The 16838-nt window shown below is 40.2% G+C and overlaps 1 long non-coding RNA gene across 2 annotated transcripts in view; it reads right to left on the minus strand.

Annotated features, from left to right (window-relative positions):
* Nucleotides 1-7570: 7570 nt before the first annotated feature.
* Nucleotides 7571-16838, minus strand: part of LOC122233696 — a 119635-nt gene continuing 110367 nt past the window's right edge. For both annotated transcript variants that reach the window (XR_006211360.1, XR_006211361.1), the window contains exons 4-5: nucleotides 8139-8365; nucleotides 7571-7770 (exon numbers count right to left, since the gene is read on the minus strand). This is a non-coding gene — a long non-coding RNA (uncharacterized LOC122233696). The remainder of the gene's footprint in view (nucleotides 7771-8138; nucleotides 8366-16838) is intronic.

Consider the following 16838-nt stretch of genomic DNA (forward strand, 5'->3'; position numbering starts at 1 on the left):
CCTTGAAACTAATGTAATGTTGTTTGTCAACTATACTACAATAGTGAAATATGGTAAAGAAAAAATGGTATTGGAACAAGGGACTATCCTTATACAACAATGAATTTCCACTATCATGTCACATAAAAATGTAAACTCCAGATGTATAAAGACTTAACTGCATAAGGCAAAATGTTGAAATTTGCAGAAGACAATATAAAAGTAAATAAACCTTTATGACCCAAGAGTTAAGAAAAGGTTTCTTAAAGACATAAAACAGCAGAAACCATAAAATAACATTTCAATTAGAAAGCAACAACCCCTGTTCAATTATACACTATAGATAAATCAAAACCCAACACACAGATTGGTAGAAGGCATTTGGTACATTGACAACAAAAAATCAATATTGGTGATATACATGGAACTCCTATATATCAATAAGAAAAACCCAGATAATGCAGCTGAAAATATGAACAGAGAAAAAAACCCAAATGGCGTATAAACACATGAAAAGTTAACTTCCATAGTAAGTGGGGAGATGCAAAATAAATCACACCATTTCATAGTTATTAGATTGTCAAGAACTTAAAAATTAGAAGTTGGTAGGGTATCTGGGTGGCTCAGTCGATTGAGTGACCAACTTTGGCTCAGGTCATGATCTCACAGTTTGTGAGTTCCGGCTCCACATAGGGCAAGCTGCTGTCAGCACAGAGTCTGCTTGGATCCTCTGTCCCAATCTCTCTCTGCCCATCCCCTGCTCGTGCACTCTCATTCTCTCAAAAATAAACATTAAAAAATTTTCTTTTAATTAGAAGTTGGTAAATATACAAGGAAATGAAAACTCTGTCATAAAATGTTCTAGGTAAAATGTAAATGATAGTTTGAAAAACAACCTGGAAAGACCTATTAAAATTGACTATCCACATGCTACTTGGCTCAGCAGTCCATTTTGATGGGTATACCTGAGGGAACCGCTAATAATTATGTAAATAGGCACAGTGTTCCAGTAGCAAAAAATTGGAAACAACACAAAATATTCTCCAAACACAGAATAAATAAAGTGTGGTATATCCATTATATAGCTTTTGAAACAAACAAAAATCGACTTGGGGGCACCTGGGTGACTCAGCAGGTTAAGGGTCCGACTCTTGATTTCAGCTCAGATCATGATCTCATGGTTCATAGGATCGAGCCCCACATTGGGCTCTGCACTGACAGCATGGAGCCTGCTTGGGATTCTCTCTCCACCCCCCTTCTCTGCCCCTCCCCTGCTGGCTTGCACCTGCATGTGCATGCTTGCTCTCTCTCTCTCTCTCTCAGTAAATAAACATTTAATAAAAAGAATCTACTTGTCTGTGGTAGACAAATCTTGAAAACACTCTTGAATGAAGGAGACAAGTTGCAGAAGGATGTACAGAATAAGATATTTTATATTTATAGCATTTAGTAGTGTTTAGTCTGTAAACTTCAAAATGTAACTGGGAAGGATTCATGTTAACATCAAGAGAAGCTGTTTCTCAAGAGTAGCTGTTCCATTTTATTTCTTTAAAAAATTATGATGCAAATAAGGCACAATATTAATGTATATGCTGGGTAGTGGGTTCATGAATGTTATACTATTCTCTGCACTTTCCTATATATTTGAAATTTGTGTAATGTAAACAAGTTAAAGAAATAATTCTAGACGCACCTGGGTGGCTCATTCAGTTAAGTGTCTGACTTCAGCTTAGGTCATGATCTCACGGTTTGTGAGTTCGAGCCCCACATCAGTCTCTGTGCTGACAGCTCAGAGCCTGGAGATTGCTTCGGATTCTGTGGCTCCCTTTCTCTCTGCCCCTCCCCACTCTCTCTCAAAAATAAGATATTTAAAAAATAATAAAAAATAAATAATTCCAATAAATATATAATACTATAGTTCCCATTAAAAATAGCAGAAGGAAAAGAAAAACACTATTCTGGAATACCATGTAAAATGAGTGAATGAATAATGAATGTTCACAAATGCCTAACTTTGCACAGAGAACAGCTATAGATTACCTGTTGTGATTGATCAGTGTTGTTTTATGTGTGTTTTTTTAATTGGGGGACTAAAAGTATACCTGTCCTTAGTTACTAGTAAGCAACGGAGGAAAGAACAAACTATATGGCATCATGGTTAAAACATCTGGGTAAAGATCAGATTCCCACAGTGATATTTTTCACAGCACAGAACTAATTTGGTTTGTGGATTCCCAAGATAGAGTCATGGTCACAAAAGCTAGCTTTGGAGTCAAAAGATCAGGGTTCTAGTCACTTTAAGAATTGGGGAGATCATTTTAATTTTTTAAACCTACTTACTCAACAGTAATATAAAAATAATACCTATCTCAAGGATTTGCTGAGAGGATTATACAAATAATACAAATGAAAGCACTCTGTAATGTGAAAGTGAACCCTTATGGAATGTATTCTCTCAATAGTTATTGCTCAATTCTATAGCTGAGTTGAATTTAATCTGTCTCAATGGCTGTCCAAATCAGTTTACTTCTATTTGACTTGTACTGTTGAACGTTTGCTCTTATTAAAATGCTCAAGAGTTTTGCCTTGCTAGGGCAGTGGAGAAAATAAAGAGGGTGATGACGCTGTTACTGGGCTCCAAATCTTATAAAATAATAACCTGTAAGTCAGTTAATAATAGCCTAAGCCTGCTGAGTACTCATTATGAGCCAGAAACTATGCTAAGTGTTTTCATTTAATCCTTCCAATACTACTCTGAAATCAGTTCCATTATAATCTCCAGGTTTTAAATGAAGAAACTAATGTTTAGAGAAATGAAGGAACTTTCCCATGGTCACATGGGTAGGTCAAAGGCAGAGCTGAGGCTTGGAGTCAGTCCTGTTGGGTTCTAGAGCCTACTTTCTCATACCTACATCTTCTATTACCAACATAGGATCGATAGACACAAAACAATGAATGTAGCTGCAACTCAATTATATCCATGAAGGTCTTCACTCCTAAAAGACTTTTTATGAACCATTCTAGCCATAAAACTATAACATTTAGTACCGGAAAAGGATTTAGATATTGCCTTTAATTTGTTCTCGCTTATGTATTCATGTACTCACTTGTTTGATAAATACTTATCATTGGTAAATATTTATCAAACAAGTGAGTACATTAATAGATAAAAGGATAAGTTAAAGACAATATCTGAATCCTCCTTAAGTGTGATCTTTTATGTTTTTATGGCCGTAACAGCAATTGGAGGGTACAAAGTTGTGAGATGCCATCCTCATGAACACATGAACAATTAGTTTGAGAAATTATTTTATGTGATATATATCTATATCTATCTACATCTGTATCTATATTCCAGCACTTTAATTTTATGGTACCAGTACCATAATGTCCTGATGACCACAACTTTGTAATATAACTTTGAAGTCTGGAATTGTGATGCCTCCAGGTTTGTTTTTCTTTTTCAAGATTGCTTTGGTTATTCAGGGTCTTTTGTGGCACCATTTTTATTTTATGAGAGAGAATTAGAATAAGAGAATTAAGGCACACAGAGATAATACTTTGGATAACAACTTGGTGATTCAGTTAGTCAAACCATATTGTCACAGACCCATACAGACTGAAGATCCCTAGTCTATATACTCTGCTAAAAAATAAGACATACAAACCCGATGTTAGGGAAGATGGGTTTATAATTTTACCTAATGGGACATATACTTTATGTCAACTTTCTTAAAATTGACTGTTCAGAAAACCGGGTGTTTAAATCCTGGAAGGGGGTCAGAGAATAAGTTGCCAACCATCTTCCTTCCAGTAAAGGGATTCCAGAGATGAGCTGGAAGTATTGTATTTCCAAGTCCCTTCCGCTGCCCTGACTAATCACTGCAGGGGACCTGAGGTCAACACTAGGGCATCTCAGACAAAAGTTTAGGGTTTCACTTGGGCTGTGGCCCCCAGATTACACTCTGATACTCATCAGCATAAACACCGCTGCCCTTTTCTTCTGTACACCTGGGATCCTCTCGCAGAGGGCAGCTCTCAAGTCTGGGTCAGAAGCCTACCTGTCTTCTCTGGGAACGTAGACCAAGTCCTTGGTGAATTCTGCCTGCTTAACCTAGGCCAGTTCTACCTGGGCAAAGGCCTCATTCGCGTGGCCTCTCCTTGCCACCATCTCCCTACGGTCGTGTGTCCATCAAATTTGTTTGGAAGTTTGAAAACCTTACACTGATACTACTTTCTGTCCTTCAAACCCCTCATACAATTGCTCAATAGTTTTTGCTATTTGTACTTTCCACATAGCTTGAGTTTGTTCACTTCTTTCTATACACACTGCCCACTCCGGCCAAGGCTACCATCACTGTTCCCCTGACTGCCCAGTGTCCTTCCCACCAGTCGGTAAGACATCCACTCCCCCTACAGAGAGACAGGGAGTGCTATATTAAAATGTGGTGTCCACTGCTCCTGTCACTCCTGTCCTGACAACCGTCCACCGGCTTCACATTGCATAAAACAACATTAAGAGTTCTCACCCCCCCTTACAGTGTCCCATGCCTCCCTCTGACTAGACCTTCCTGTGCCCCCATCCCCATCTTCCCCATTGTCCCCTCACTGTGCTCCAGCCTCCGTCCCTCAGTGTCTGCGGTCACGCCAAGTGTCCCCTGAGATTTTCTCTGTCTCAGCTGCTCTCCCCACACTCCCCACTCATTCTCATCTGTCAGGCATTAGCCCGAATCTTTTTTCTATAGAGTCTTCTCTCCCAGCCTCTTTTATGTGCTATCTCAGCCTTTGCCTTTTTTTCCCGTACAAATTTGATTTCCACTTGTGCTGGAACCTGCAGGAGGAAAACAATAAAAAGTAAGCAAATAAATGCTAATTGCTTTCTAGCACTGATCTTGATCTGTAATTAGTTGAGCATCTGTCTCCTTCATCAGAGCATAAGTTCAACATCTAGACCTGTCCATCCCCCTCACCACTGTGTCCCTAGTTATTAGCACACATCTGGTATATAAATATCTGTTGAGTGAATTAGTAGAATTCTGTTGATCTTCATATATATATATATATATATATATATGTATATATAATAAATAATACATAATAATATATAATAAATCTATAAATCTATATGCATTTATATACATACATACATTGTATGTATATACATATATTTTGTTGATCGTATATATACATGTGTAATATATGCATACATATATATGAATGTATATTATAAACTGACCACCTTACTAAATTCTTTCATTAGTTCCATTCATTTTTTTAAAGTTTATTTATTTTGAGAAAGAGAGTTGGGGGGGGAGGGGCAGTAAGAGAAAGGAGAGAAAGAGAATCCCAAGCTGTCAGCACAGAGCCCTATATGGGGCTCGAACTCACAAACTATGAGATCACAACCTGAGCTAAAGTCAGCCACATAACCAACTGAGCCACCCAGGCTCCATTCATTTTTAAATTGTTCTTAGTTTTCTACATAGACACTCATATTGCCAGGGGAGGCAAAAACGTTAAATTCACCTAGCTTTTTCAATAGCTATACAATTATTTTCCTTCCCCATGTTATTAAATGGACTGAAACAGTGGTTTTCAAAATGTCTGAGGAGAGACTTCTGGCTCCATCATTGGACAGAGGGCAAACTAGCAGGTGTAGCTCCAGCCCCCCCTTCCCTGCTCCACAAACAAGAGCACTAAGTTTTTGTTGGTTTTCCTCACTGGAGCTCTGAAAGGAAGTTTGTGAAAGGAAAATTTAAATTACATCTTCACTATTCTTGAGTTCTTAATTTTGATTAATCCTCAAAGTCCTATAAACATTGAAGATTGGCATTTAGCTTTAGGGAGAATAGCTTGACTTGTGTTCCTCTCTAAGATACATATTTGTTTTCCTTTAAAAGTCTCCATTCTAACAGAAAGTTTAATGTGCCTTTTATGTCCAGGAGTTTTGCCTGGTTATACCAAGGCACGTGTTTAATTTATTTTCAATGAACCATTTTAAAACTTCAGACTCAAATATTTATTTAGCTCAAAAATTTCTTCTTCCGTTGCTTTTATTTTTGCTTGTGTTCTCATGGTTCCAGCTCCTGTTATGGAATTCCTGCTTTGCACTAACTACACCTTTCAGACTCCTTATTTCCTATCTTTTTCTCTCATTATTTTCAATTAATTATTATTACCTGTGAGCCTTGAGAAAACGCTCTGGTTTACCTTCAGCTTCACTAATTGGGCTTTTCTCAGTGTAATAGAGGACATTCCTTCCTTCACTGGGAGTTGAACATGGTAAATCTATTTCTAATTTTCACCCAGTTTTTCCAGACCTCAGATTTTTCCTTGTTCATGGTGCCAACTCTCATTTTTGAGATGAAATATCTTCATGAATTTTACTGAGAAAAAGACTTTAAGTCTTTTAAAAATGTTCACTCTTTGCTTATGATAAATATATGTTAATACGATTTAGTGGAAAAGCATATTCAGTACAGGAAATGGAAACCGGAAGTAGAAATCGTTGACTATACAGTATATGGAGACCTTGGGCACTGATGTATCATTTTTAGCCCCCGATATTGTTCATGAAGTATTATCAATTTTTGCTTTAGCTTCTGACATATCTTCATGGAGAATATGGGCCATAAGAGAAAATTTTTTTTTTAAAACACAGCAATAAGAAAAGCTGAAATCAAACTGAATGTGTACTTTATAAATATTTATAAAGGCATTATGGGACATCCTTGCAATGGAATACTATGTAACCATTACATGGTCCATTTTATTGACATTGAAAGATGTTTGCTGTAAGCAGTACTAAAAGCAAGTTTGTAAAAATTATATACAGCATAATCCTATTTTTGTAAGACAAATAACATACATCTTATGTAGAGAAAATAGAGTAAAGATAAAACACAATCTTGACAGTTCCATTGAAGATGAAGTTGACATTTGATTTTTATTTCCTACTTGTTTTTATCCCCATTTAATTTTTACATTATGAATAAGTTTTCCTGGTGTTGTTAAAAAGGAAAAAAGAAGACACCATGATTCTTTAAAGTGGCGATTTGTGTGTTAGGACTTTCAGTCACACGCTGAGGGAAATTGTGATCCTTTTGTTTGAAATGGTAAAATTTGCTAATGTAATACAGACCTTCAGCCAGTAGAGGGCGCAGAGGTGAAAGAGCTAGTGTGTAGCTGGTTTGAATGGTTTCATAACCTGAAAGTTATTTTGATTTTCTTTTCACTCATGTATCCAAGAAAATTTCAAAAAGATCATAGACACATAATTGCAGTTTGGCTATCACTTATGTTACAAAATGTTCGGCATTTACGTTATGTGGAGAGTCAAACGTGTACTCCCAGTGGGTAAAGGAAATTAAAAATAATTGAGTGTCTTAGCTTATGCCAGGCATTGACACATACTTTATATATTGTAATCTCCTACGTAAAATGTAGTTTGATAAATTCATCAGACATTGCAGACAGATTAAAACATCCTAGAGAAGGTTTTAATTTTTTTAAGCCCATAGAGTTTAGAGTTATTGACAAAATCTCACAGCTACAGACCACTGTATAGTTTATTAAATGCTTGCAGATTTATTATTTTATTTGATGCAACATCCTGTGAAATAGACCCGTTTGTTCAAGATGAAGAAACAAACAAGTTAAGTGGTTTATGGAATGTGGTGGCAAAGTTGGAATTTCTCCCAGCTGGCTCTGTGAGTCTGGGCATACTGATTCCGCCGTGCTGTTTCTCCAATAATCTAGAAATCTTCAGACATAAATAACACCTTGGCCTCACTGAAGAACCAAATGATATGAGCAGTAGTTAATACCAATATGAATCAAACAAATTTTTAGTCCTTTTTTTTTTATATAGGATTTGACATTACAATTCCCATTATAATTAATCTAGGTTTGGTGGTTTCTAAATACCAGTTTGGAGACATGCAGTTCAAAATGTGAAAAGGAAAATCAGTGTGGTGAGATTATATCCTGGATTTTTTGGTTTTGAGCAATAGTACCCTTTCTTTCAAGAACCAATCATAGTTATGGATGATGGTGGTCTTCTTATTTTCTTTCTTTATTTTTTTTCCAGTACTTGTTTAGCAAAACAAGTTTGAAATCCTAGGTCAGTCTCTCCCTACCCGCTAGATTTGTTTACTCACCTGAGTCCCCAAGGAAGCACCACTGTTGGTCAGCAATGAGCAATCCTAGACTGTCAGGCTATAGCAAGTTGCCAAGCTTCTTAATAAAGTCATCAGGTAAACTAATAGAGCAGTGCACTCACACGGCAAGTTTTCCAAAATTCTCAAATGGGAACATGTTAGTGGCTAATGAGCACCACATATTTTCTCAACAGCTGTCTTTTTACGAACACATTCTGGTAATCTGCCTAGGAAGTTTTTAAAAGAAAGTTGTAAGAAAAAAAAAATGTAAGGAATAGAATAGAGCTATTTTCAATTTGCATGAAAAAAATTGTCCCTTGGGGGTAAAACAAAACAAAACAAAACCCTGTTCATCCCTCTAAACCATGTGCTACTGTGGACATAGAAACACAGAGCTCACTATTTTAAAAAAATCCCTCACCTCTTTCAGATGAGACATCCTCAAACCCTATTGAAAGGAAATTATTTTTTTGAAAGGAAATTGTTAATTTAAGCTTAAAGAGAGGATCATGAAATATATAAAAAGATGGAAAATAAAGATTAGCTGTGATGCACTAAGAAAGCAACAGAATGATTCAGATTGACTTCTTGAGATAGTCAGAACCTGCAAAGAAAATAGTAATGAGTGAGTGACTTAATCTGTTCAGGCTTCACTGTTTTCAAGTTTAAATGAAAGAGCTAGGGGGTGCCTGGGTGGTTCAGTCGGTTAAGCCTCCGACTTCAGCTCAGGTCATGATCTCTCAGTCTGTGAGCCGGAGCCCCGTGTCGGGCTCTGTGCTGACAGCTCAGAGCCTGGAGCCTGTTTGGGATTCTGTGTCTCCCCCTCTCTCTGCCCCTCCCCCACTCATTCTCTCTCTCTTTCTCTCTCTCAAAAATAAATAAAACTTTTTTTTTTTTTAAATGAAAGAGGTAGGCTAGATGATTTGCAAGCCCCCTTGCAGACTAAAAGATAAGTGTCTGGGACCTTCTGACTCGTTTGTATAGAATTTTACAATTTGTAAGTGTTTTTGCAACTTCCATGTTCAGAGCACGAAACGGTTAACGGAAAGCCCTGGCCAGCTGCAGCTGGAAGGGAGTTGATGGTGGCAGAGTCCACATTTCCCTGCAACAGGGGTCCTCGTCAGCTGAATTCAATCTGGAAACTAATTCTTTCTGCTAAAAGGAGGGAGCAACATACATAAACCAGCCCACCACAGTGCTGGGAGAACACACAGGCCACAGCGATGGCCTGCCCAGAATATAAAAGAAAGTCATAAAGAAGGGAGAGAGAGAGAGAGAGGGGGCGGGGGGGAGCCCTTCTTGAAGATAATAAATAACTGGAGAGGTATTTCGTAGGGTATATTGGGGAAAAAAATCATCCTTCAGAGTGGATGAGTCTCTCTTCTAACACTGTGAATTCTGAGCAGTTGCAGATGCAAAACCTGCTTAATTTCCTATCACTGACATTAAAGGTCAGCATACCAGGAAGCAGCCATCCCAGAACAAAGCAGAAAAGAACCAGAACCAAATGAGGGAAGCCGAAGCGCAGAGACGCTACCCGATTTGTCCACAGTCACAACATTTTAAGCAACAGAGCCGACCAAGATAAGCTAAAGTCTAGGTCTTCTGATATCTAACACTCAAAGTTACGCTACACAGGGAATACATGTTCTATGTCTACTATGCATCAGGTGCTATGCTTTGGCACAGGGGTCACAAGAATGCATTTTTTACAGCCCCTGCACTTGAACTCTCAGACTCTCAGAGGAGATAAACAAGCTAACAGCTTACTTGCCACATAATTTGGTGAGGACTATACGTAAGTAGAGCAGTGTTCTTTTTTTTTTTTTTTTAATTTTTTAACATTTATTCATTTGTGAGAGAGTGTGAGTGGACAAGGGGCAGAGGGGGGGGGTGGGGGGGGGAAGACACAGACTCCGAAGCAGTTCCAGGCTCTGAGTTGTCAGCATAGAGCCTGACATGAGGCTGCGAGATCATGATCTGAGCCAAAGTTGGATGCTTCACTGACTGAGCCACCCAGGTGCCCCAAGTAGAGCAGTGTTCTTAATCAGGTATAGTTTTGCCCCTAGGGGACACTTGGGCAAGGTCCAAAGACATTTTTGGTTCTCAGCTTGGGGGCTGCTACTGGCATCTAGTGGGTAGAGGCCAGGGATGCTGCAAAACATCGTACAATGAGCAGGTCAGCCCCTCCACAAAAAAGAATCATCCAGACCCAAATGTCAAACATGCCCAGCTTGAGAAACCCTGGCTTCGAGCAGGTGGGGACATGGCAGAAGGGCACGATGCCTGCCTGATCTGAAGATGGGGAAGGGCTCATCCGTCAAGGGGATGCTGGAGATAGTTTGGAAAGAGGAATACACATTATCTTGAGTCTCCACAAGTAGGAACCAACAGGTCATAAGGAACATGAAAAAGTGCGTTGTAGTTGTAACTCCTAATTTGATCCAAGCCGGGGCTGAGACTGGGGAAGAAGGGGCTGGTTCGTGGGAGGTGGGAGGCTTTGTATATCCTATTGAGGTTCCACACCTTCAATGAAGAGACATCACTGCTGGGTTTTATCCAGGGGAGTGGTCTGGTTAGGCTCAAACCCTCGATGGCTTGCTATATTAATGTCACGCAGAGGCTCTCAAACTCCCTTTGGGACATGTATAAAAAAAATGCAGATTCCTGACCTTTTGAGACACACACGTTCTTGCACACACACATGAAACCAAAAACCCTGATTCTGTAATGCAGTGCACAGAGCCCAGAAACCCGTACTTTTGACAAAGGCCCTGTGCAGTTCCCATGCTAGGAGTCCAAATCCTTGCTGGTGTACAGAATACATTTGACGGTGGTAAGATTGCGATCCCACCACAAAGAAAATACTAAGGAATTTTAGATACTGTTCTGACCCATACACATGAGAAGCTAAAGTGGGAACACAAGGAATCCATTGAGTCAAGGCAAGTCGCACAGCCAGTGGCACAGCTGCTCCCTCTGGACCCTGTGGCCTGGGAGGGGAGTGGCACTAAGGAAACGCATGCTCCGTGGGACATCCTCTTGGCTGCTTCTGGAGAGCCCAGTTGCTTCTGCAAAACACGTCAGAATTCTCTGTCCCAGAGCCTTGTTGGCATAGCAGTACCTGCTTCCTGTTCCCAGATACTCACCCTTGGGCTTTCCTATCTGTCCGTGCTAACACTGGCTGCTTGCTCCTGTGCCCTGTCACAGAAAACTGTGGACTGAGGTCTCTGACTTCTGTCATGTCAGTCACCGCAGGGTAAGGCTCCACAAGTAGGAATTCCGACCCCTGCTGCTCGACTTCCAAATTCAGTTTACTGCTCATCGTGTTATTGATCTCGTTGGACATCCCACACTCCCTACTGCGCTGACTTTGGATCAGCAAGAGTGGAAATTAGTGTGTGATCGCTGAAAACCTAGAATTTCTGACTGGAACTGAAGGAACCCTTTTCGCTGCAGCCAGCTTCTGAACCAGATGCCTGTGACTCTGTTCGCAGGGAAATAGATGAATATCCACAGCAAAAGGTCAATGGCTTTGCTGACAGATGCTGAACCAGAGAATTCTTTTTTTTAAAGAGGCTTCCTACAGCTGTTCTGGTAGCTTGGGTGGTACTGGTAGCTATTTCCCCAAGCTGTCTTGTCTAAGTTCTCGGAGTTTATGAGCCCAAGTAGGATTTATAAAAATAGACTAAAAGGAAAGAATAGTAAAGGATCCACAGACGGGACCCTGAGATCTGACAGATGGGACTCTGAAAGAGAGGAAAAAAGGTTCAAATACAAGTTTCATGACTTTCAGCTCATGGCTGTTTTCATCACACAACCAGAGTGGAGAGTCGGAGATGTTAATTTTGTTGTGGAGGCCATCCAAAACCTTACCCTGTGACCCTGGGAAAAAAGATCAAGCCCTGCCAGAGCTGTAAAGAAAATTTTCCAAACTAAGTTCGACTCAGAAAATAAATTGCAAGAAATAAGGGAAGAGAGGTTCTCCTGAGACTAATGAGCCCATCAGGTTGATGGCAGATTGACCGACCCAGTGCAAGTGGCCAGTTGGAGCTGACAGTGGACTTGGTGCCCCTTGGTACAGCAACGGAAGAAACATCGTGTTCTCGTTCTGCGGCCATGCACTGTCTTGGGATCATTCATTTTACCAAGCTTTACAACCGCTTGTACAAAGACAATGATGCCTGTTTCCTGTATCGTTTATTTAAGTAAACAAAAAGGAGACAGCAAGGTACCATCTCCTCCCCGAAGCCAGACTTTAAAATTTTTATGTAAAGAAAGAAAGCAAGAGATCTGTACTCTGCATTGTTCCAGAAGATAAGTTCATAAGATAAATAGTTCTATTTTGAACTCAGTCCAGCTGGGCAAATGGTCCCTTTCCCACTACCCACCCACGTTGTGGAGATCAGATTGTAAATGGATAAAAATGTTTTCAAACAGTTTCTTGAGATAGTCCCACTCTCAATCAGGGGGCCACTGCAGAGTTTCTACGGGAAGGTGACGCTGTGTTTATTCTGGCAAAACAATCACTTCAAAACCCGAGTTTCTTTTGGACTAAGTATAAACTCCTTGCAAGCAACAGAAAGTGTGCACATCATCTGAACACAGAAACAAGGTTGCATAGGGATTAAGAGGTGAACTTTGGAGTCCAACGGGCATTGACTCTAATCCTAGACTCCAGCATTTTCCGAATGGTGACTTCCCTAGGCAAGTCTCTTAACTTCTTCATTTGTACAATGGAACTATTTCTAACATCTACCTCCCGGGTTATTTGTGAGTGTTAAACGATATTTCATTTCATTATTTCATAAATCTATAAAAGGTGTATAGCATAAAGTAAGTGCTCAAGAAATATTTATGTTTATTAGTGAGTGAAGCCTGTGGCTGGATCCACATGCTACCAACCATCCAAAGAATGCTGAAAAAATGCCAGTAGTCACTGAATAATGAATGTACTTAGCATTAAATATCTGGTCACTCTGAAATAATCTATTTGAATAACGTTCTGAGTTTTCAAGTTTATATCTGATTTAAATGTACAGTCATTCTTTTATTTATCTGTTGATTTACTTGGCAAAGACTTTCTGAGCACACACAATTGCTAACACTATCCTTGAGGATACGGGAGACTCTCCAGTTGAAGGGACCTTGGTAAACTCCAATACGAAGACTTGCTTGTGTTGCATGAGGCCCAAACTTGACATTTCTTTATGTTTTTTAATTTAATGCTTATTTTTGAGAGAGAGAGAGAGAGACAGAGCGTGAGCAGAGGAAGGGCAGAGAGAGAGGGGGAGACAGAATCTGAAGCAGGCTCCAGGCTCTGAGCTGTCAGCACAGAGCCCGACATGGGGCTCGAACTCACAAACTGTGAGATCATGATGTGAGCCGAAGTCAGACGCTTAACCCACTGAGCCACCCAGGCGCCCCCAAACTTGACATTTATGAAGAAATCCACAGTGGACTTGGACTGCTTTTTTTTTTTTTTTTTTTTTTTTTTAGCATTAGCTCAGAGGGAACATAAAATTAGTTCTTGGTAAGACGAATGCTGTTCTCCACTTGGGTTATGAGGTGATTGGAACCTCCTACATGCTCTTCTGTGTGAGTAGTACCTTGCGTGGTAGTGATCGATAGAGGAGAAAAACACTTTCATTCCCGGAAAACATCTATGGGGCGCTTTTCTCATGGTGCATGCTTGTACAAAAGGAATTGCTGTTTATGTTCTTGTTTTCACAGAACTTAAAACTGAACTTTAAAATTGGCTCAGTGTATTGTTTGCATACAGTCATTTCAACCAAAGGCTCGAATTGGAATTCTTAAAATATTTACGTTCTTGTTCTATGAAAAAAGTTAGCCGTGTCAAATCATGTGTGCATATTGTATATGTGTCAGCAGCTGTGTGTATCTGTGTGGAATGAAGTAAGTTATAAATTCATTCATAATTTTAGGGGCATATTGACCAGGGAGCTCTTAACCTCATTATTTGGCAATTCAGGAAATGGTTCACCAATTAGTTGGTGGGCAGTAATGTCACTCTCTCCAGCGTCTGTCTGCCTCTCCACCGGAGAAATAGTCAGCTATGCTAACAGAACAAGTGTGTATCCTTCACTGTATACCTGCTCCTTGCCCTGGCCTTCTGTTTCTGACAACAGTATCGATTAGCTATTAATTACTTAGGCCTTAAAACCTTACAAATCCCTCTCCTTTGACAACCTCCCATGTAGAAAATTCACTGTCAAGCTCTGCTGATTCTGCCCATCATTGTGTCTTCACGTCTGCACGTTGTTTCCTAATATCAGGCCCCTAGTGCCTTTCACCTGGACAATCACAAGGGTTTTCTAACAGGTGTCCCAGTCATAGTCTCCACCTTCTGCATTTTGACTTTCTGCTTGCCTCTCAACACTCTGATGCCAGGCTAATTTGGATAATGCAGAGAGAGCAGACTATGCCATTCTTCTAAAACAAACAAACAAACAAACAAACCACACCGTTCGCGTAACACAGTCCCAACTTGACATTGAGGCAATAATCCCACCATAAACCTTCTCCCGTCTTATTTGGACTTCTCTCTGCCTGTCCCATGAGTTCCATAAGTCAGCCACACAGGCTACTCAAAGCTCTCTGCAGAAGACTCCGACTTTCCTGAGCTATGTTTATTTATGTTTATTATTTATGGCCTTTGGCCTAGAATCACCTCCTCTCCTTTCCTACTTGTAATACTCTCAGTACCCATCTGCCATCAAGCTTTCCCTCCCACCTAGACCAGACAGACTTCATTTTCCCCAGCCTTCCTGAAGCAGTTTGGTATTCCCTCCAGTAAAAAGATTACTGACAGGTTGCCCTATGGCTCTCCTGCCCTGGACTATAAGCTCCCGGATAGCAGAGATCATACTTTGTTTACTGGTTTGTATTTTCTCAACTAGAGCATGGAACAAATCCCTGGCAACTGAAAGCAATACAGTAAATATCAGCAGAACTTAAATGTTCATGAAGGCACAGGAATGGCCTGAGTGACTTCTGAGATGTCCATACTGCCATGGCATCTGGCCCAGACTCCAATGGTACCAGGCCTGTGTCTCAAGCCTACCCAAATCTGATTAGTGACACAGCTCTCCTTCAAAACCCAGATGCATTTGAGTCAATGCACGTGGTTAATCATCCTAGAAGCAATAGATACCCATTTTCAAGGCACTTTTCTAAAACTGAACCTAGTGAGAATATGTCATCCCTAACCCAAGAAAATGGGACTTACTCTGAAGTTAGGGATAGACATGTATTCTAATAAATAATAATAAGCAACAGTAGTCCTCACAGCACAACACAGGAGAAGTAGCTCTTGGACTTGAATCCTGGCCTTGCCTCTTTCCTTTGTAGTAGATCCTGGGCAAGTGCTTAACCTTCTGAGTTTTAATTTCTCCATTAGTAAAATGAAAATACCTGAGATAGGGTCTGTATTATGGGCGGTGCATATTAGACACCAGGTAAGTGCTAATATGTTCCTCTCCTCTTCACTGAGAGTATTATGTGGGTCAACTCAGAATGAAGGAGTCCAGGCCCTGGAGTTAAATCTGGGAACAGTGATTTCCTCTGAACCTCTGTTTCTCTTTCCCCCAAAATGGAGATAGCAAAAACTACTTGTGATAATCTACTTGACAGCCCTCTTGCCCAAACACAGAGCCCAAAATCTATGGTTTCAACTGTATCTTGGCAGCACTGATCTGCCCATCCCATGTAGGTCATTTTAAGACCATCACTACATGACTGAGAGATGGCCAATTGGGTCATAAGGTATATCCTGCTCTATGAATATGGAACAAAGAAAAGCTAACTGACCCTTATAGGATGTCACAGATTAGTAGTTTTTAGAAAATTTTACATGTTGCAGGGTGGTTCAAACTCCCAGCACCGTATTGATGTCGAAGCCTAGAAATTACGTGTTGATTGGGAGTGGAGGGGGGGAGGGAGGGTGGTCACACAATGTGCACGTTATATTATGGACAAGAAAAGTGACATTTGTCATCAGAGGTGAGGGGGAGACTGCTTCTGTAAAAAGGCATAGTGGGATCCCACACTACTGAGTATCAAGAGGAGCAGCAAAGGAGTGAGCTCGTTCCGGTCCCTTCCCTTGCCTCCCCTGGACAAACAGGTAAGTATGGTGGGCTTCCTCCAAGCCCCTGAATACATGACCCATAGCCTACTAGGGAAGGCTGACGTCAGTGGTATGTACCTGTTTGGGAAAATGGCAGCCCAATTTGCTATCACCCTTGATCTTTGAGCTTCCTCATTCTAAGGTTCCAAAGCATAATATGCATAAAGAATTGTGCAAGATACATGGGGATGTATCAGGACCACAGAAGTTTCAGCACACATTTGGATTTTGAAACAAGAAAATAAATTCTCATCTGAGGCTGAAGTGCCGATTAGCTCTTGTTGAAGTGAGAGATGATTTACTCAGCCCTCCCTAAGGTCCTACTGTGCCATTTGATTTTAGCAACTCTGGTTTTTTATGTTTATGTGACAAAATAGATAAGAGAATGGTGACCAGGATGTGTATCTAGAAGACGTGTTTCCACCCTTCTATACTCACATGGATTTAATGAGTTTCTGGTAGCTGGAAATTGACCAGCAAATAGTAAAATATATATCTAAGGCATACGCACCATTCCTCTTGGTACCATCAGGTCTCTCTATTTAATGTCCTAG

Source organism: Panthera tigris, chromosome E1, assembly GCF_018350195.1.
Source record: "Panthera tigris isolate Pti1 chromosome E1, P.tigris_Pti1_mat1.1, whole genome shotgun sequence".
NCBI lineage: Eukaryota > Metazoa > Chordata > Mammalia > Carnivora > Felidae > Panthera > Panthera tigris.